Source organism: Etheostoma spectabile, unplaced genomic scaffold (genome assembly GCF_008692095.1).
Source record: "Etheostoma spectabile isolate EspeVRDwgs_2016 unplaced genomic scaffold, UIUC_Espe_1.0 scaffold00006386, whole genome shotgun sequence".
Taxonomy (NCBI): domain Eukaryota; kingdom Metazoa; phylum Chordata; class Actinopteri; order Perciformes; family Percidae; genus Etheostoma; species Etheostoma spectabile.
In genome coordinates this window covers 27,047-48,303 of record NW_022603368.1, presented here as the reverse complement: position 1 = coordinate 48,303, position 21,257 = coordinate 27,047, and the positions used below count along the sequence as shown (strand labels likewise).

The window sequence follows — 21,257 nt, the reverse complement described above, 5'->3', positions numbered from 1 at the left end:
ATTTGAAAAATACTAACATATAAAACATTTTAAATAAGATAAAATCTTAATTAATCCACACTGGGAACCATTTTCAGTGACACTGCATCAAAGGAAAGTGCAATGACAAACGCATCAGTTAAAATGAAAGAATAAAGCAGTTAAAACAGTTAAGGACAAAGACAGAATGTTTAATAACGTTCTCACAGTATTGCAGGAGTTATTGATATTGCATAATAAGGTGTAGATAGATTCAGGTTACAGGCTTTTAATTTGCATCATACAAAACCCTAATATGACAACATACCTGGCTCTTTTCATTTGTTGACAGGTTTATACACACACACACACACACACACACTACTGTAGTATGATGTCCTTCCATCTGTTCAATTATGCCTAACGTTAACGTTAGCTAACGTTTATGGCCTGTGTAACGTTATGGTTGGTTAGCTAGCTAGTCAAATTAGTAGCTACATTTGGTAGAATAGGGGTATTTTAATTTTTAAATGAACGTAAAAGGGCGGCTAGTGCGATGTTAGCCCGATCTTAAGGCTTTAAAGTTACTTTAAACCATGACATGGCGTAGCTAACTTAGCTAGTAGCTAAAACATCTTGTTATTTGTCAGATGAACACCAACTTCCACATGCAAAAGCGTCAAAATGTTGTTTTAGCCAGCGTTAGCTGCGTTAAGATGACAGAGTGCTTACCATGGAGTTTAACAGCAACGAAGCAGTCGTCCCTCCTAACCCTTCGTAGACTGGCCTAGCTAGCTCCGTGTTGCTGTAGCTTAGCTAGCGCCGTGTTGCTGTAGCTTAGCTAGCTCCGTGTTGTTGTAGCTTAGCTAGCTCCGTGTTGCTGTAGCTTAGCTAGCTCCGTGTTGCTGTAGCTCAGCTAAATCCGTGTTGCTGTAGCTTAGCTAGCTCCGTGTTGCTGTAGCTTAGCTAGCTCCGTGTTGTTGTAGCTTAGCTAGCTCCGTGTTGCTGTAGCTTAGCTAGCTCCGTGTTGTTGTAGCTTAGCTAGCTCCGTGTTATTGTAGCTTAGCTAGCTCCGTGTTGTTGTAGCTTAGCTAGCTCCGTGTTGCTGTAGCCTAGCTAGCTCCGTGTTGTTGTAGCTTAGCTAGCTCCGTGTTGTTGTAGCTTAGCTAGCTCCGTGTTGTTGTAGCTTAGCTAGCTCCGTGTTGCTGTAGCTTAGCTAGCTCCGTGTTGATGTAGCTTAGCTAGCTCCGTGTTGTTGTAGCTTAGCTAGCTCCATTTATTTGTGGGCTAACGTTAGCTTCATGTAATGTAGAATAAGCTGTAGGTTAGCTCTCTAAACTTTCCAGTAGCTAGCCTAAGACGTGGGAACGTGATGAATATGTTATTAGAGCTGAAAGGAAGAGTGCGACTTGCTGAAGTTCAGTGTCCACCCTGCTGTTGAACGGGTAAATATGACCAGCTGGAACGGTACTCACCACCGGAGACTCTGCGGTGCGTTCCAGTGTTGCCAGATCTTGCGAGACAAATACGCAACCAGGCCTGTGAAAACAAGCCCAAAATAAGCGACTTTTTCTACGTAGCCCCCCTAAGATCCTGGAAGAGAAAAATAAATAAAACTGTGTTACAATCCATGTAGACAGATTGGTAAACTGTCCCCACGGTAGGCTAGAGTTTATTTATTTTCTCCCCCTGAGCTTCAGGACAATGACCACAGGAGTAAGTTAAACCACCTTTTAACATTATTTATAATTAGAAAACTGATGGGATTTGAAATCACTTTTTTTCACAGTGATTTTGAGTTGTTCCCCACGACGGGTTGAATCCATTCTTTTCCTCCTTTCTCTTTCTCCCAGTCTTTGTTATATTTCTTCCCGTATTTCTCCCACATTATCCCGGGCATTTATTCCTCCAAAAACTCTCCTACAGTACACTCACCATTAGTCGCTACTCGCGCATTTTCCTAACCAGAAAACAACAGACTGCCCTGCTCTGCCTCTGATTGGCTGGTACTCGTTTCCATCTGGGTCAGAGCCAATTAGAAGCAGGAAGTGGGTGGGAAATAACGCTGCTGTCTATAGTGTTTATGGGGAAAGGGGCGGGATCGAGCGAGCCGGCAAGGACATGCTGTGTACAAGCCCAAATAAGCAACTACACTTTAGTGACAAGCCCAAAAAAACCGCAACCCGCGACTACCAATATCTGTAAGCGACTTTACAAAAAAACAAGCCCAAAGTCGCTTAGAATAAGCGGACATGGCAACACTGGTGCGTTCAGGTACACAATCAGACGCAGGACAGCAGAAACGTTACAGTTGTGTTCCTATTGTGAGTCCAAAGCGAGCAAAACTGTGTACGGACGATTTATATCTCCATAGCAACAACAACCACCCGTCCAGCATGAGAAGAGGAGTGTGCTCCACGTGTGTTTACGTTTCCTCCAGACGGTGACGGGATGTCCCGCCCTATCCTGGCTTACTCCGCTCTGATTGGCTTACCATTGCATTCTTTCCGCAACCTTAACCAATCACACTCCTCATGCCTTGACGTAACCAATCCGACCAACGAAGGCAGCGTGTACTAGCCAATGAGAGGCAGAGTAGGGCGGGACAAACGTCACCATCTTGGGACACACACACACACACACACACTTGCTTAAAACAGACATTCCAACATTACTATTGTTCCATAGTGTAACCAGGTTGTGATCAGCCTCCAACATTACCTGCAAAAACATAGCAGCTCCAGGTGGATCACTACTTAAATCCTTTCAGCGATGTCCTGGTTCAGGGATAAAGAGAAGATAGATATCAGATGCACTGACACTCAGTAACTAATTAGTCTTTGGCTGGGAGATGATTATTGACTTCACGCAGAGAAATGAAAACACAAACCGCACTGGAACTTTTTATTTAAAAAAATATTATTTCAATGTCCAACCATGACTGTAACACTCCCGTCTACTAAGCCAACATGTCGTGTAATAACAACAAACTCCATGTCTAAGTGTTGCTGCAGCAGTAGTCCCTTCAGTGTAGTGGTCCACATGTACCGGGTTGGAAACAGGTCTGTTAAATTCCTGCATGAATGGGACCAGCGCCGTCTGCTGGCGTCACCTTCACATCGCTGCAGGGCTGAAAGTTATGAATCTGGATATGAATATAAATATGCAGGTAACTGTTATTGAATGCGATGTTTACTTCTATGTGTAAAATGTGATGTTAAATGAAGATGTCCAGTGTTGATGTAGGAGCAGATGTCTTCCTTCCTAATGACCGACTCTCTGGCCACTCCTAAAGTCCATTTAGTCTTTCTTTTAACTTGGACCTCAAAGTGAAATCAGCCTGAAGAGAAACTCTGTTTTCCTAAAACACTAGTATGATTAGAAAACCTCTTTTAGCTTTTTGGAATTGTCTTCTATACATCACTATGATTCACTTGTTTCCCATCATCAGACAGGATGAGAGCAGGATGTGCTGGATCAGGATCAAGAGTCACATCCACTGCATACTGCTGGACCCTCTTCAGCTCGGCTTCAAGCAGCTTCTTCATCTCTTGATGAGCTGAGCTGGAGGATCCTTAAGAAACTTGAGGCTTTGTCCAAATCCCTCAAATAGTTTTTGTAAATCCTCAGCCGTCGTGTCGAACGGTGTGACAGTTACTGAGGCGTCGTATCGCTCTCGCTTGGTTGAGGTCTAACTCCTTTATACCTTCCCCTCAGTAACCCCCCCCCCCCGTCCTTTTATACCTCCCCTTAGTAACCCCCCCACCGTCCTTTTATACCTTCCCCTCATTAACCCCCCCCCCCCCCGTTCCTACTATGCCCACTTCTGCCGTATAATAACACCCGTTACTATCAGCGGGGCAGATGGTTAGGACGATATTAATTGACACACAGTGATTTGCTAACTTAACACTTTTAAAATGGATTAGTAAAATTATGTAGTAATAATTAGTTAGTTTTATTTATTTTTACTAGAGTCTTAACTACCCTCACAGGAGGGGAACTTCTGCCCTCGGAAAGCTGAGGGTGAGAGAGAGAAATTAAATGACTAAAATCAAGGAATAAAAGTCTTTTGGTCTCCTAGCTCACAACAAGCTCAGGTAGTTTTATTATTTAGTGAATAATCAAAAACCAAGTACAGATTACAGAAATAATCTTTCCCCTTCTGCCCTAAAAGCAAAGAGTATCAAAATCAGAGAATAGAAAAAAACCCGATAAGTGGGTATGCGCTGAAGAGAGAGTCCCACATCAACTCATATTTATAGTCAAAGTCAAGGCTATTGGAGGTCCTGTGGTCCGGTGCTGTTCTGGTCCAGTCCCATTGCCTTCTGAGATCCGCCGAGGAATAACGCTGTTCGCTCTTTGTCTTCCCTTTTTACATCTTTCTTGGAACACACACATCTCTAACTTTCCTCACATACACACATTTTCAGATACACACATCTCTGCTCTGCACACACATTTCCCTTCCTGCTCTGGGCGTGTCCTAACACCTCACTCTCACTTCCCTTATTCTCTACACACACATTTCATCACATGCTTATTCATAATCACATTTAAATCATAACCTGCTTCATTCTGTCTTCTGGTTATAATCATATTTTAGTTGATTACATTATAATTGTTACACCAAATACATCACATTCTTTACTTCTACTTAACCAGTTCCATAATCATCTGAAAAGTACCTAATTATTTCTATTGGTTACTATAAAGGTTATAATCATTTGTGTTATTTAGTTGGAAAATACCTCGCAGTTCCAAGACTCAATAGTCACTGTTTGCACATCTGTCCCTTGAGTTGTAGAGGACAGAGCGGGACAGCTCACATGAGGCTCGTTGGACACGAGCTGCTCCTCGTCTGTAAAGGGGACGAGAGCCGGGGGACGGGGGACAGAATCCACTCCCAAGTCGGAGAGTTTCCAGATGTTTCCGCAGCCTTCAGGCTGGACAGGAAGTGACCGGAACACTGTGGTCCGATTTAATAAAATGTTATCAGACCCATATATCAGCTGGTCCACAGTCTCTAGTTTTTATTATGACAGAGTAGCTCTCAAAAAGCTCTACATGTGATCCGTTGCTGATTTTAATAAACAACAGACTGGAGATGATCTGTAATCTGAACAGATTTAGTCTCTCTGACTTCTAAACGTCACTATCAGCCACACAACATGTGTTCTGGACAGAATACGCCTTCAAATTAAACTAATAGCAGTTAAAATCCCTCCAATTCAAAATCCATAAAAAGTTTAGAAAAAAACGTCATAATGTTAAGTCGATTCAGAACCAATCAGCTGTTAGATCAGCTGAGAGGCCGGCGTTTCCCAGCATGCTCTGCTGGGTCCGCCTGGGTCTTACAGTCGGTGAAAAGCAACTGTGCTGCCTGCGTCTCAGAACTGAGTCCACTACGGTTCAAAGCAGAGGGTTAAAACTATTTACATGAATGACAGGACGACCCCTTCAAAGGGAGGGAGCGTAATATGTAGTCGTAGCCATGACAACATCCATGCTGTTCAGAAGATAGAGTTACTGCTGGTCAGCCTTCAATGTGGAGAGAAGATCAGAATATAACACAGCTATCAGGGCATGAGGAGGAGGAAACAGCTTGGCTCGGAAACATGTTCACAACGAGGCAGTGTGAATGCGCTGGTGTTTTTTAAGGGTACCACTCTGAGAAAAGGTTTTCCCACATTGTTCACACCAGTACGGCTTCTCTCCATTGTGAATGCGTTGATGGCTTTTAAGGCTACCACCCTCAGAAAAGGTTTTCCCACATTGTTCACACCAGTACGGCTTCTCTCCAGTGTGAATGCGCTGGTGAGATTTAAGGTTACCACTCTGAGAAAACGCTTCCCCACATTGTTCACACCAGTACGGCTTCTCTCCAGTGTGAATAAGTTGGTGTTTTTTAAGGTTACTCCTCAAAGAAAACGCTTTCCCACATTGATCACAGCTGTATGGCTTCTCTCCAGTGTGAATGCGCTGGTGAGTTTTAAGGCTACCACTGTAAGAAAACGTTTTCCCACATTGTTCACAGCTGTACGGCTTCTCTCCAGTGTGAATGCGTTGATGGCTTTTTAGGGTGCTCTGTTGTGTGAAAGCTGCCCCACATTGATCACAGCTGTAAGGCTTCTCTATATTGTAAACTATCTGATGAATCTTAAAATATCTTGATGTGAAGGTTCTGTCACAGTGGGGACAGCGGTGATGTCCGCTGTCAGCTCTTTCTCTCCGTTTCTAGACAGAAAAACAGAGAGTGAGTTAGTGAGGTTCCGCTGTAGAGATCTATCTTAAACTAGAAACTATGTCCACATTTAGAGAATGTCTGTGGAACATAGTTTGTCTGATGCATTACCTTTCTTAATTATCAGATTTTTACATTGCACTTGTATCTGTAGGGGTTATTGTGTTGTCTTTATGTTGCTGGACTAGGTCTACTGCAGTAAAGTAATTTAGAACCATTGTCCCTGATAGACATTAGCAATGAGGGGCACCAGTTGACCTTTTGTTTTAGCTTGTTGTTGCTAAATCAAACTTGTATCTCCAGCAGTATTGAGCAGTAACGATACTAGTTTAACTACTTCTCAGTAGCGTGTCTGGTTTCTGAATCAAACAGCTTTTCAGAGGTTTACCTCTTTTATTGAGCAAGTAATGTGGTATTGTCCACACGAGCTACATTACCTAAAGCATTCCTGAAGCTCAGCAGAGCTTTCTGCTGTGCTCTGACATAAAACTGCTGAGGATCACTGATGCCACCGACAAACACCGGCGCATATGTCGTGATCATGAAGGTTTAAAAAATAGCTTTGATGTATGTAAAGGTTCTGAGTCATCCAGGATTGATGACTAGATCAAACACTTCCAACATAGTAAAGATCATATTGGCAGTTCATATATATATATATATATATATGTATATATATATATATATACACAATGTATATGAACCTTTGTACAGATTTGGTCCAGAGTCTCATTGTGGGATGAAAAAAAAGAATCTCAGGATTCACATTGAAAGGATTTAATTTGGATGAGATATGTAAAAGGTTTGTCTGGGTCTCTATTTACAAAAAATATCATTTGAGAACCAAAGAAAATCAAAGCTGCAAGCAGCGATGGAGGGCCCTCGCTAACCTGTGCGAGTCGGGGATACCGGCGGACGCCTCTCCTTGCGACCACGCATTGGCGCGTCATTCACACGCTGAAAATGGTCGCCAATGAAAAGGGAAACTCCTGCTGAGTTCAATAACCCCTCACACAAGTCCATACATCATACAAGTCATTATCTGTTAAAGGGGCGTGGCCGCATCATAGTGGGGCGGGTCAAACATCACCAACAAAAAAGGAAGTCTCTGCTGAGTTCATTGATACCTCACACAAGACTATACGTCATACAGGTCATTATCTGTGAAACGGGGCGTGGTCGCATCATAGGGGGGCGGGTCAAACATCACCCATAAAAAAGGAAGTCTCTGCTGAGATCAATGACACCTCACATAAGTATCTACGTTAGACGGTTCAAATGTTATGAAAGGGGGCGTGGTCTGAGTGACTGGACGTGGTCATAATATAGGGGCCGCCTCAGTATCACATGTAGACCACACGTTCTAAGTTTCATGTAAATCGGATGATGTTTGTCCTATAAGGCATATTTACTGTTGCCAGATGGTGGCGCTATCTCCAAAAGTCCATATTGGCCTGTAGGTGTCCTCAGGACTGGACTCTTGGTGTTTGTGGGAAATTTCAAGCAGATACGACAACGTACACTGTAGTTACAGCCACTTTCATCTTCATCGCTAAACACCCAAAATGGCCGCCATGCCACGCCTACACCGTTTAACGAAAAAAAATTCTTTTAATAACTTTTCATCTTCAACATCTTGAGATGACTCAGACTGAATTTGAAGTCGATGTGATGAAATCTCTAGGAGTAAGTAAAGCACCTTGTCTTCTAGGCCTACTTCCTGTTGCCACTAGGGGGCGCTATGACTTTGAGCGAATTTCGGCATGTAGATGTCGTCAGGAGCGGACTCTGATGAATCCTGAAAAGTTTCAAGCAGATTCGACAAAGTACACTGTAGTTACAGCCACTTTCTCAGTGATCGCTAAACACTCAAAAGTGAACTCATTATCCTGTTCAAGAAACCGATTTGAAATGATGTGAGCTTTGTGACATGGGGCATTATCCTGCTGGAAGGAGCCATCAGAGGACGGGACATGGGGCCATAAAGGGATGGACATGGTCAGGAACCAGGCTCAGGTAGGCCGGGGCACTTAAACCAGGCCCAATGGCACTAAGCGTACCAAAAAAACCTCCCCCACACCATTACACCACCACCAGCAACCTGCACAGTGGTAACAAGGCCTGATGGATCCAGGTTCTCATTCTGACTCCACCATCTGAAGGTCTCAACAGAAACCAGACTCATCAGACAAGGAAACATTTTCCAGTCTTTAACTGTCCAATTTTGGTGAGTTCTTTTAATTGTGGCCTCTTGTTCCTATTTGTAGTGGAGATGAGGGGTACCGGGGGGGGTCTTCTGCTGTTGTAGCCCCCCCTCCTCAAGGTTGTGTGTGTTGTAGCTTTGCTGCACCTCGGTTGTAACGAGTGGTTATTTCAGTCAAAGTTGCTCTTCTATCAGCTTAAATCAGTCGGCCCATTCTCCTCTGACGTCTAGCATCAACCAGGCAATCCCCGCCCCCCCCAGGACTGCTGCATGCTGGATGTTTTTCCCTTTTCACACCATTCTCTGTAAACCCTAGAGATGGTTGTGGGTTTAAATCCCAGTAACTGAGCAGATGGTGAAATACTCAGACCGGCCTGTCTGGCACCAACAACCAGGCCACGCTCCAAATGTCTTAAATCCCCTTTCTGTCCCATTCTGACATTCAGTTTGGAGTTAAGGAGATGGTCTGGACCAGGTCAGGTGATGGTCTGGACCAGGTCAGGAGATGGTCTGGACCAGGTCAGGAGATGGTCTGGACCAGGTCAGGAGATGGTCTGGACCAGGACCAAACCCTTAAATGCATTGAAGCAACTTCCATGTGATTGGTTGATTAGATAATTGCATTAATGAGAAATTGAACAGGTGTTCCTAATAATCCTTTAGGTGAGTGTGACACACACACACACACACACACACACACACACGTGTGTGTATATATATACACACACACGTGTGTAAAAAAACATACATGTGGTGCAGGGACAACAACCTCCTGCTGAACGTCAGCAAGACTAAGGAGATTGTTGTTGACTTCCGGAGAGGTCACATCCAACACCTGCCACTGACCATCGACGGTGCTGTGGTGGAGAGAGGGACCAGCACCAAACTCCTGGGGGTGCACATCAGTGAAGACCTCTCCTGGACCACCAACACTGCATCACTGGGGAAGAGAGCTCAGCGCCGCCTGTACTTCCTGCGGAAACTCAGGCGAGTAAGTGCCCCACCAGCCATCATGACCACGTTCTACCGAGGCTCCACTGAGAGCATCCTCTCCAGCTGTGTTGCTGTCTCTAAATACAACAGGAGAGCCCTGCAGCGCATAGTGAACACAGCTGGAAGGGTTATTGGTGCTTCACTCCCCTCCCTGAAGGACATTTACACCTCCCACCTCACCCGCAAGGCCACCACAATTGTGAGTGATGCAAGTCACCCCCACTCACAATTTGTTAGATCAATTGCCCTCTGGGAAGAGGTCCAGAAGCCTACGTTCCCCCCCACCAGACTCACCAACAGCTTCATACACCCGGCTGTTAGGATGCTGAACTCTCTCCCCTCTCCCCCCTCCCCCTCAGCTACATAACATCCTGGACCTTTGGACCCACAAAAGCTGACCAGCACCACTCCACTTGTACACATGCACACTTTGCAACTTGTTGTTGTTGTCCTGAAAACACTTCTGAGCACACTTCTGCTGCTCTTACATAACTTGCACCATTATGCCACTTGCCTAAAACCCAACTACCTCAGCCATTTATTGGTCTGACTTTTGCACTATTATATTGACTGTCTACTGTATGCACAATTGCACATCCTCAACTCACATTTTGCTGCTCTTATTTACTTCATTGTATGTGCCTTCTTATTTTTATATTGTTTACTTGAATGTTATGTTTGTTTGTCTGTGACCTAATTGTTAAAATATGTCTCGTCTCCACCGTGGGATAGAGAGAAACGTAATTGCGATCTCTTTGTATGTCTTGACATGTGAAGAAATTGACAATAAAGCAGACTTTGAAAAAATATGTACCTTTGTACAGATTTGGTCCAGAGTCTCAGAGTGGGATGAAAAAAAAAGAATCTCAGGATTCACGTTGATAGGATTTCATTTTAACGAGATATGCCAAAGGGTTGTCTGGGTCTCTATTTACAAAAAAATCATATTTTACAATTTACGCAAAGAAAATTAATTTAGTAACGTTTTGTAACAGCAACCTCAAGATGCTATATGCCGAGTTTCAGGGAGATGGGTCAGTAAACCGAGTTTAGAAAAGTAGGTTTTGCATATCCACGCACTTCTTGATTAAAACTTGGCATGAATATACTGAATCTGTTAAATTAAATTGGTAGAAATGTACATTACGATGAACTTGAATGCACCTCATATGAAAGGCCCTGAGGAGATTATCCACTCTGATTCCCCCCGGCCTTTATTTGCCCGTGTTGCCCCCCCGGCCACTATCAGAGGGCGGAGTTTAATGACTACCGGTTCTTCTTTGAGGAATTACGGTATGATATATAAATCCTAAAAGACATTTGTGAAACCCTCTTTGTGCTTTCATTAATATTGAGATTAGATTTCTGGGAGTCTTCAGTCTGGAGTAACCTCTTTCCTTCACTCACCTCCTCCTTCTTCCTCTTGCTCCCTCGCTCCTCTGAGTCTCCCGAGGCCTCCCTGACACCTTTCCTCTTGCCCTCCTCCTCCTCCTCCTCCTCCTCCTCCTCCTCCTCCTCGTGTTTCTGCATGTACTCGGTGATAAGGTCCAGGTCCAGGTGGTCTTGCGGCTCCCATGTGTTCTCCTCACTGGAAAGGTGAGTGCAGACAGAAGAACATCTCCTCACACTTTGTTTTTAGACAATCCATTCTCACTCTAATTCATCATTCCTATTAGTCCTTTTTCTATTTCTAAGGTTATTTGTGGGTCTGCAACTTAGAGGCAAAATACCAAACCTTCAACTTTGAGGGCGTGATACAATGCAATGATTCAAATGTGCCTTCAAGATATTAAAACCTGGATGACCTGTAATTTTCTAATGTTAAACTCAGATAAAACTGAAGTTATTGCTCTGGGGCCCAAGCACCTCCGTGACGCATTATCCAAAGATATAGTTACTCTGGATGGCATCACCCTGGCCTCCAGCACTACCCTGGCCTCCAGCACCACCCTGGCCTCCAGCACCACCCTGGCCTCCAGCACCACCCTGGCCTCCAGCACCACTGTGAGGAATCTTGGAGTTATCTTTGATCAGGACATGTCCTTTAATTCCCACATAAAGCAAATTTCAAGGATCGCCTTTTTTCACCTACGTAATATTGCAAAAATCAGGAATATCCTGTCTAAAAATGATGCAGAAAAACTAGTCCATGCATTTGTTACTTCTAGGCTGGATTACTGCAATTCTTTGTTATCAGGCTGCTCGGAAAAGTCCATAAGGACTCTACAGCTGATCCAGAATGCTGCAGCACGTGTTCTGACAGGAACCAGGAAAAGAGACCACATCTCTCCTGTTTTAGCTTCTCTGCATTGGCTTCCTGTAAAATCTAGAATAGAATTTAAAATCCTTCTTCTCACCTACAAAGCTCTTCATGGTCAGGCTCCATCTTATCTTAAAGAGCTCATAGTACCTTACAACCCTGCGAGAGCACTACACTCCCAGAATGCAGGGTTACTGGTGGTTCCTCGAGTCTCTAAAAGTAGAACGGGAGCCAGAGCCTTCAGCTATCAGGCTCCTCTCCTGTGGAACCAGGTTCCAGTTTGGGTTCAGGAGGCAGACACTGTCTCCATATTTAAGAGTAGGCTTAAGACTTTCCTTTTTGATAAAGCTTATAGTTAGGGCATAGAATTGAATATTGTTAGGGAGTAAGGAGTCGCAGCGTCCGCCTAACCCGGCCCACCTGCTTCTCGTCATAGTTGTCAGATTTATCTATCATATAATCAAGCATATAATAAACTAAAGGGAGACTTGGCATACAGCCCGATCCGGTTGGGGAGAGTTCTAGCCCGACCAGGCTCCTCTCTTTACCTTGTCTCTCTTGGTTTTGCTGTAATAGTTTTAGACAGCTGGGGACTTCCTTTGATACACTGAGCTCCTCTCTCCTCTATCTTTCCATCTTTTCATTTATGTGCATCCATGTCCCAGAAATGCTTGTTACTAACCTAGTTACTAACCTAGTTACTAACCTAGTTACTAACCTAGTTACTAACCTAGTTACTAACCTAGTTACTAACCTAGCTCTGGGGAGTCCTTATGTTCTTTTTCCCCAGCATGTTCCCTCGGATCAGAGAGGCTCCAAAATCAGGGTAGCAGCTGTCGCCATGGTCCCGCTACACGTTCTACGGTGCCCAGCTACATTGCTCTGGAGGAAACTACTAGAACTGTTGGGTCGTAAATTCTGGAGTGTGATCTAGACCTGCTCTATCTGTAAAGTGTCTTGAGATAACTCTTGTTATGAATTGATACTATAAATAAAATTGAAAATTGAAATTGAAATGCTGACATTTGTTTGCAAAATGTAAATATATTATATATATCAGGACCAAGAACACCAAGTATTAATATTCTAGACTCATACTTACTCTGAGAACCCCTTCCATTTCAGCAGAAACTCTACTCTTCCCTTCACCACTCTGCGGTCCAAAACCTTCTCCACCACATACTCCTCCTCCTCCACCTTCACTGTTGCAGGTGCTCCTCCTCCTCCACCTTCACTGCTGTTGCAGGTTGCTCCTCCTCTTCCTCCTCCTCCTCCTCCACCTTCACTGTTGCAGGCTGCTCCTCCTCCTCTCCTCCTTCACTGCTGCTGCAGGCTGCTCTTCCTCCTCCTCCATCACTGCTGCTGCAGGCTGCTCCTTGTCCTCCTCCACCTTCACTGCTGTTGCAGGCTCCTCCTCCTCCTCTTCCTCCTTCATCACTGCTGCTGCAGGCTGCTCCTTGTCCTCCTCCACCTTCAATGCTGTTGCAGGTTGCTCCTCCTCTTCCTCCTCCTCCTCCTTCACTGTTGCAGGTGGCTCCTCTTCGTCCTCTTCCTCCTTTACTGCTGCTGCAGGCTGCTCCTCCTCCTCCTCCTCCTTCACTGCTGCTGCAGGCTCCTCCTCCTCCTCCTCCTTTACTGCTCCGGTCTCCAGCTTGCCGTCTGCTGAGGACTCCTTTGGTAGACCCAAGGGGGAAACATGCAGAGATAATGATACAAGGGTTAGAAGAACTAATGGGAGGTGTGAGTGAATTCTAGCTGACCATGTTTACTAGAGCCAGGGTTGCAGTGGTTGCCCGTGTGCAACAACAGCTGGAACAGAGACTCTGAACCGGTTCACCACCATCTGGATGCCGGCAGTTCACATAGCTGTGCCGAGCCGAGAGCCAGCTTTACAACAGCGGGAGCTTGGAGGACACTTGTCTCCACCCCCCCTGACCTGTTGCGTTTTCTGCTAAAATAAACGTGTCTCTTTATTTCCCGCAGAATATGGCGTTTGTGTGTATGGACAGTGTGAGCCTGTCGAAGACATCTGTTCTGTATTTTGTTGACAGGGTAAAGGGACAGTTTATCCTGGCAGGAAAAAGTGATTTTTGGGGTTATTTGCTTGTAGTCGACCACTCCGCGATCCTGTCTAAAGATTTCACAAAACTCCGGTATAACAGTAGCGGAGCTGCAGCTAGCTGCCATCGGCGAGTCGGTGATACTACCCAGCACGTCAGCGGCAGTGCTGGGCCAAGGATCAGCGATGCAGCAGCGGAGGACCGAAGGTTGCCTGCTGTCGCCCGATGCGGTTTCCATCTCTGCTCCGCTGCCCTTGATCCACGCCAGCGGTGGGGGAACGCTGTGCTCAGCCAACGTCAGCTCGACTGCGGGCCCCCGGTTGGTCTGAGCCAGGAACCAGCGTTGCAGTGGGAGGCCATCACCACAACGCCGGGAACAAAAGGACAGAGTCCACACAAGGGAAGACGTAACATTCGTAACCCAGTACTCAGAAAACATAAACAACTAAAAAATGTTAGGACACTTGATGAGGCTAGGACTGTTTAGGCCCTGTTGTTTAAAAAGGGGGGGCTGTTTGGGGGGGCATCTAAATGTACGCAGCTTGGTGACAAAACGTGAACAGGCTGAACATTTGTTATGTAATTCTAATGTTGATTTTATGGGTTTATCTGAAACATGGCTCACCAGCTCCTCACCAGAAGCTGCTGGGTCACTACCAGAATACCAAACTGATAGGAAGGATAGGGGTCAAGGGAGGGGGGGGGGGGGGGGGGGGGGGGGGGGGGGGGTTCTCATGAATGTTAAGAATAACTTGAAAGGCAATCAGATCAAATGGCCCAGTGACATCACACTGGAACACGTTGGTGTAATATCTCTCTCTCCCTCTCTCTCTCTCTCTCCCTCTCTCTCTCTCTGACAGCTATCTGCATCTATCACCAACCTACTGCTAAGCTGGACGTCTCTGACCAGCTCAAAGCACTCCGTACGATATGTAGTCATAAAAAAGACAGAACACCTCAAGCTGATAACAGATTATTTTAACCTCACTAAGATAATAGAACAACCCGCCAGAATCACACATCACACTCACTCTAGAATTGACTTAGTTTTCACCAACAAACCAGAAAGGATTATAAAACCCAACCTGTTAACAGGTCCCTCAGACCATGATGTAATCTTTTCTTCTAAAAAGGTAAAACGTCAGAAAATCCAAATCACACTTCAACCAACCACACTAGTAATAGGACAACTCCCAAGAACCAACTAGAAAACGTGGACAGAGCTTTGAAAGATGTTGACTGGATTGTCTTTATGGACTGGAGGACGTGGACGCTGGCACTGACTTATTCCTCTGGAAGGTCAAAGAGGTGATCCTCTCTTTCTCCAGGAGGGGGCGCCATGGGAGAAAGAAACCCCCCCCCCCCCCGGCTTAACCTGCCTGTTTAGAGCTATTAAAGCATAGGGATCAATTACTCTGAAAATCTATTAGGTCTGGACTTAATAAAGACAGACTTAGTTTATCAAGAGCCAGAAATAAAGAGACGTCTGAATTACGAAAGGCTAAAGCAAACCTTTCTGCTAAAGACATCAGCAAAGAAGATGCTGTGTAGTAACAGCCAATCAGGAGTCAGCCTTAGCCTGGCTCCGCCCTCCTACGTACTTCTGCTCAATTCTCATTTTCCTTCAGTACTCCGTGAGGAGCAGCACAGCTGGAGCATCAGAGGCTGCAGGGCCACAAGAAAAGGACCCTGGGGGGGGGGGGACCAAGTTATAGTTCAGTCCATCACATCTATGTTATTTAGTCTGGTTTAGGAAAGTCTCTTCCACATGGTGAAGGATGGTCTAAGGTGAAGGTCTACAGTTCATTATTAATTAACAACGGTATCGGGTATCAACAGATACACAAAGACCAGGATCGGGACCGGGACTGAAACAGTCAGATCAGTGCCTCCCTAAATAAAACTGGAAACAACCTGGTCCCATCAGCTGATCTGCAGCAGACATTTCATTTTTAGAGTCCAAGTCCAGCAGGAGTCCTCTCAGGACAGATCTAGGAGGTCTACGCCACACTATCTACTTTACAAAGAGACAACCATTGGACACCAGCAAGCATTTGGGGGACCAGTGGAGACACCAGGGCCCAGCCAGGAAGGTTCTATGATAGGAGAACCCTGACCTGAACATGGCTGCTATCAGAGGCCCAGTCTGCTGCTGGTCTTCTGGGGACCTCGTTGCTCCGCTGCTCCTGGTCCTGGTTGTCCTCCTCCATTCCTCTCTGGTCCTGAAGTCCAGCAGGTCTCCCCTGTGGCTGCTGGACTCCCTCTGGATCCTGTTCAGTCCAAATCAAAGCAGCAGAGATATTGAGGAGCTGCTGTCTCTCTCTCGTTCTCCTCACATCCTCACACAACTAAAAGATACACACACACACACACACACACAACTAAAAGATACAACACACACACACACACACACGCAGCTGACTGGACTGCAGAGGGCTAGTGGGGGGGGCAGCCTCAGAGAGCTGGTCTGATTATGCTACTAGCTTGTGGTGTGTAGTTCAGATAGAGTGTGTGTGTGTGTGTAGTTCAGATAGAGTGTGTGTGTGTAGTCAGATAGAGTGTGTGTGTGTTATTCAGATAGAGTGTGTGTGTGTTTCTATCCTAACTGCTTCTCTACTATATCTGACCTCACAGAACAGTGTGTGTGTGTGTGTGTGTGTGTGTGGTGTGTGTGTGTGTGTGTGTGTGTGTACCTATAGGCGGTCCTAAACGTCCAGTCCCCGTCCTTCCCTGTCTTATTAATGTTCCTGTAGTCCGGAAGTGTCCCGGATGTAAAGAGTTCATCAGGTTATGAATATGTCCTGTAGAGTCCATGCTAATAGCTGCTAACTAGCTGCTAACTAGCTGCTAACTAGCTGCTAACTAGCTGCTAACTAGCTGCTAACTAGCTGCTAACTAGCTGCTAACTTCATGTGCCGACCTCGTGCCGTCTCCTCGCCCTGCACCGTGTTGCTGGTGTGTTTGTTTCTTCATGTCGCTGCCTACACAATGAAAACTATCCCGCCTTTTCCTGTTAGGTTTTCACCCCGGGACAGCCCCCGCCGTCCAGCAAGCGCTCCCACTGTGGAGCCAATCCGCTGCGTCATCTCTCTGAGCCGCCATCTTAGAAACAGCTCTCATTGGCTGTCAACCGCCAATCAGGCAGGTTGGAGCCAATCACGTTCCCTCAGAGCGTGATAGGAACATCCAAATGGGAGCCAGTCCTAATGAATGACAGGGCTAAGCCCCGCCTCCCAGAGCCAGCAGGCTCACACATGTGATTTATGAAACATATGTGTTCAGCAGAGTTTGTTTTTTTTAATTCAAACTTATTGAAGAATATGGACAGACAGTAGGAAACAGCTCTTCTGTTCATCTTAACAGTCTACGGTCTAACAGAGCCGGGGGGGGCACTAAAAGAAAAGAAAACCAGAACAAGCAGAACTCTTCATACCAGGACCTAGTAAAGCTCCCAGAGGTCATGTGATCTAACAGCTGTTTGTTTGGAGCTAGAAATGGAAACTATGTCTTGTTGAATATTGGCAGCCAGATCAAAAAAACTCTGCTTCTTTTACAAAAACTTTGATTAATGTAAATAAACTTTGGTTAAAATAATAATTAGATGTGTGGTGTGATGCTCTGAATAAAGCTTCTATCATGTTGAGAGAATCCAAACAAGACATTTTCCCAAAGTAATGTAAATATGAACAGCAATAAATATGATCATCTGCTCCATAGTTTCTCTGTTTATTGGCGAGACCAAAATAAATGTCCCAGTGTCTCATTTAGTTCTCCACAACACGTCCAGCTCCTGTTGTCTTCTTCTTCTTCTGCAGGTGAAGGTTAGTCCGTAGAATCTGAGGAGCATTTTGAAGGAGATCTGATGTTTTTAAATCAAAGACCAGGCAGCAGCATTTGGTTATGAAATGAAGAAAGTTTAAGAGGAACTTTGTCAATATTATAGGAGCATACCAACAAAACCTCTCCACAGCTCGGTTCCACTCATTAGTGTTCAGCTACGTTCCCCCCCCAACAAAGTGAAAAAATAAGGATTAGTGTGTGTGTGTGTGTGTGTGTGTGTGTCAGCTGCTCACATTGTTGACCTTCCTCTAAATTTTTAGAAACATTAAAGCAGAAAGCCGAGACGTTAGAGATGTAGCGGAGCTTCATTCTTTGTGAGAGTCTCCTCTGATGTTCTGACCAATCAGCAGCTGATAGAGAATTCATTTTTATAAAGTCTTTTATTTCTTATTTCTCTGTAATAGTGTCTAAAGTAGTATAACTTTCATGCTTTTCATGCTGCCTCTTCTACCACTCCACACCCCCACACCCCCTCATTGCCTCCTCCTAGGGCTGTGCAATTAATTGAATTTCGGTTTCGGTTTCGATTTCGGCTCCCAACGATTACCAAAATAGTACAATCGAGTAAAAACGATTATTTTGCCATTATTTTGTTCTGTTTTGTAATTTCCTCGTGTGTTCTGAATGGCGCGCGCGCACACACGTCATGCGCACATCCGCCCCTCCCGAAGCCAAACGCTTTCAGCCTACACGGTCAGGGAGGCAGGTCGCGTGCATATTACCCGCTGGAATTTAAAAACTTAGCGAGAGTAAAGATGGCAGAAGGAGGGCAGCCACAGCAGCGTTTGGTAAGCAAAAAAGGCCAAACCAACTCCATCGTCTGGGAACAGTTTGGCTTCGAGGAATCCGACGACGAGCAGGAACATGCTACGTGCAGGACTGGCTACGTGGTAGTGGCTGCAAGTCAAGGGAACACCACGAATTAGTTTAACCACTTGAAAATTAAACACAGAGTGACCTATGACAATTTAATGAAGAAACAGAAACGGCAATCAACTTCCTCAACATCCTCCGTAACCCAGACATCCCTAACAAACACTGTACAGCGCAACTCCTTATCCGTTGAATTCGGAAAGGCACAAAATAATAACAGAGTCTGTTGCCTATTATTTAGCTAAAGACGTGTGCTAATAGTTAACTTATTAGCTGTTAATGCTGGGGCCTGATGATGGGCCAGCCTTTATATTCCTGGTTGAGTTGCTGGAATTTGTTTATATTTTGCCAAAATGTTGCCTACTGTTTTAAACAGATTGTGGAAGGAAATACAGGGAATAAATACTTTTATACTTTGATTTGAATTTATATTCATATTTATTTTATAGTTCAAAAAGTAGCCTACAATAAATGTTCAATGTTTTAAGAATTGTTGAAAGGTGTCTTTTAATGAATGCAACACATTTACAAAGTCATGTGAAATAATTGTGTTACATAATCGTGATTTCAATATTGACCAAAATAATCGTGATTATGATTTTTCCCAAAATTGAGCAAACCTACCTCCTCCCCCCCCTCTTTTGTTCCGACACCTCCCTCCTTACTCCCTCAGCCCTCCTGCAGTCAGCCCTCTCCTTCCACCACCACTACCAGCATTTCCCCTCCCCCACTGACACTTCAAGCACACCCCCCCTGCTTTACATTCACACCTGGCCAGGTGAAGAGACAGCTGGAGAGGCTACACCAGCGCAGGGCTGCTGGCCCGGACGGCATCAGCCCCAGGGTCCTGAAGACCTGCGCCAGGCAGCTGTCTGGTGTTCTCCAGTACTCTTCAACCTGAGCCTGCAGAGGGTGCGCTGTGTGGAAGACGTCCTGCCTTGTCCCGGTCCCAAGAAGTCGACTCCATCTGGCCTTAAGGACTACTGCCCAGTGGCTCTACATCCCATGTGATGAAGGTGCTGGAGAGGCTGGTCTTGGCCTACCTGAGGCAGCAGGTGAGTTCTTTCTCTGGACACTCTACAGTTTTTCTACCAGCCTTGTCTGGGAGTGGACGACGCTGTCATCTATCTCACAGGACTGTGCTGTTCCTTTCCTGTTCACCTTGTACACCTCAGACTTCGGTACAACTCAGAGTCATGTCACCTACAGAAGTTTTCTGATGACTCTGGACTAATATACAGCGCCGGCACGCCACACCATCATGGACTAATATACAGCGCCGGCACGCCCCACATCATGGCCTAATGTACAGCGCCGGCACGCCCCCCACCATCATGGACTAATATACAGCGCCGGCACGCCACACCATCATGGACTAATATACAGCGTCGGCACGCCCCACCATCATGGCCTAATATACAGCGCCGGCACGCCACACCATCATGGACTAATATACTGCGCCGGCATGCCCACCCATGATGGACTAATATACAGCACCAGCACGCCCTACCATCATGGACTAATATACAGCGCCGCAACGCCACACCATCATGGACTAATATACAGCGCCAGCCGCCACACCATCATGGACTAATATACAGCGCCAGCACGCCACACCATCATGGCCTAATATACAGTGCCGGCACGCCACACCATCATGGACTAATATACTGCGCCGGCATGCCCACCATGATGGACTAATATACAGCACCAGCACGCCTACCATCATGGACTAATATACAGCGCCGGCACGCCACACCATCATGGACTAATATACAGCGCCAGCACGCCACACCATCATGGCCTAATATACAGCGCCGGCACGCCACACCATCATGGACTAATATACTGCGCCGGCATGCCCCACCATGATGGACTAATATACAGCACCAGCACGCCCCACCATCATGGACTAATATACAGCGCCAGCACGCCCCACCATCATGGACTAATATACAGTGCCGGCACGCCCCACCATCATGGACTAATATACAGCGCCGGCACGCCACACCATCATGGACTAATATACAGACCAGCACGCGCCCCACCATCATGGACTATATACAGCCAGCACGCCCCACCATCATGGACTAATATACAGTGCCGACGCCCCACCATGATGGACTAATATACGCACCACCCGCCCCACCATCATGGACTAATATACAGCGCCGGCACGCCACACCATCATGGACTGATATACAGCGCCGGCACGCCCCACCATCATGAACTAATATACAGCGCCGGCACGCCCCACCATCATGGACTAATATACAGCGCCAGCACGCCACACCATCATGGACTAATATACAGCGCCAGCACGCCACACCTCATGGACTTATACAGCGCCAGCACGCCACCCATCATGGACTAATATACAGCGCCAGCACGCCCACCCATCATGGACTAATATACAGCGCCAGCATGCCACACCACGCAAAATGTGAGGGACTCAAAGAGAAAGTTTCAGAGTTAATACAACACAGCGAGGCACTGAGTTTGACCACAGATATGTTTAAATTTACATAAAGTGGACGTGCCTTTTGTGTTTAAGAGTAAAAGCTTTAATTAATAGTCTATTTGTGACTCCATTCAGCCGCTCCTCCGATGACACAGAGCACTGAAGCAGCGCTGTCAGAGCCGACAGACAAGTGGCATTTCACTGCAAAATAATTAGGTCCAAAACGATTTAATATACTGCAAATAGCCTAGAAGGACAAGTACTGCAGGACAGTACAGTTAATTAATCTTGCATCTTTTAACACAGCCCCACCTCCCTAGTTGATTTGTAGTCTAAATTGGGGAAACAGCTTGGCTCTGAAACAT

The 21,257-nt window shown here is 45.8% G+C and overlaps 1 pseudogene; it reads right to left on the bottom strand.

Annotated features, from left to right (window-relative positions):
* Positions 1–4,235: 4,235 nt before the first annotated feature.
* The window catches only part of LOC116678053 (zinc finger protein 883-like), a 43,640-nt pseudogene continuing 26,618 nt past the window's right edge, over positions 4,236–21,257 (bottom strand).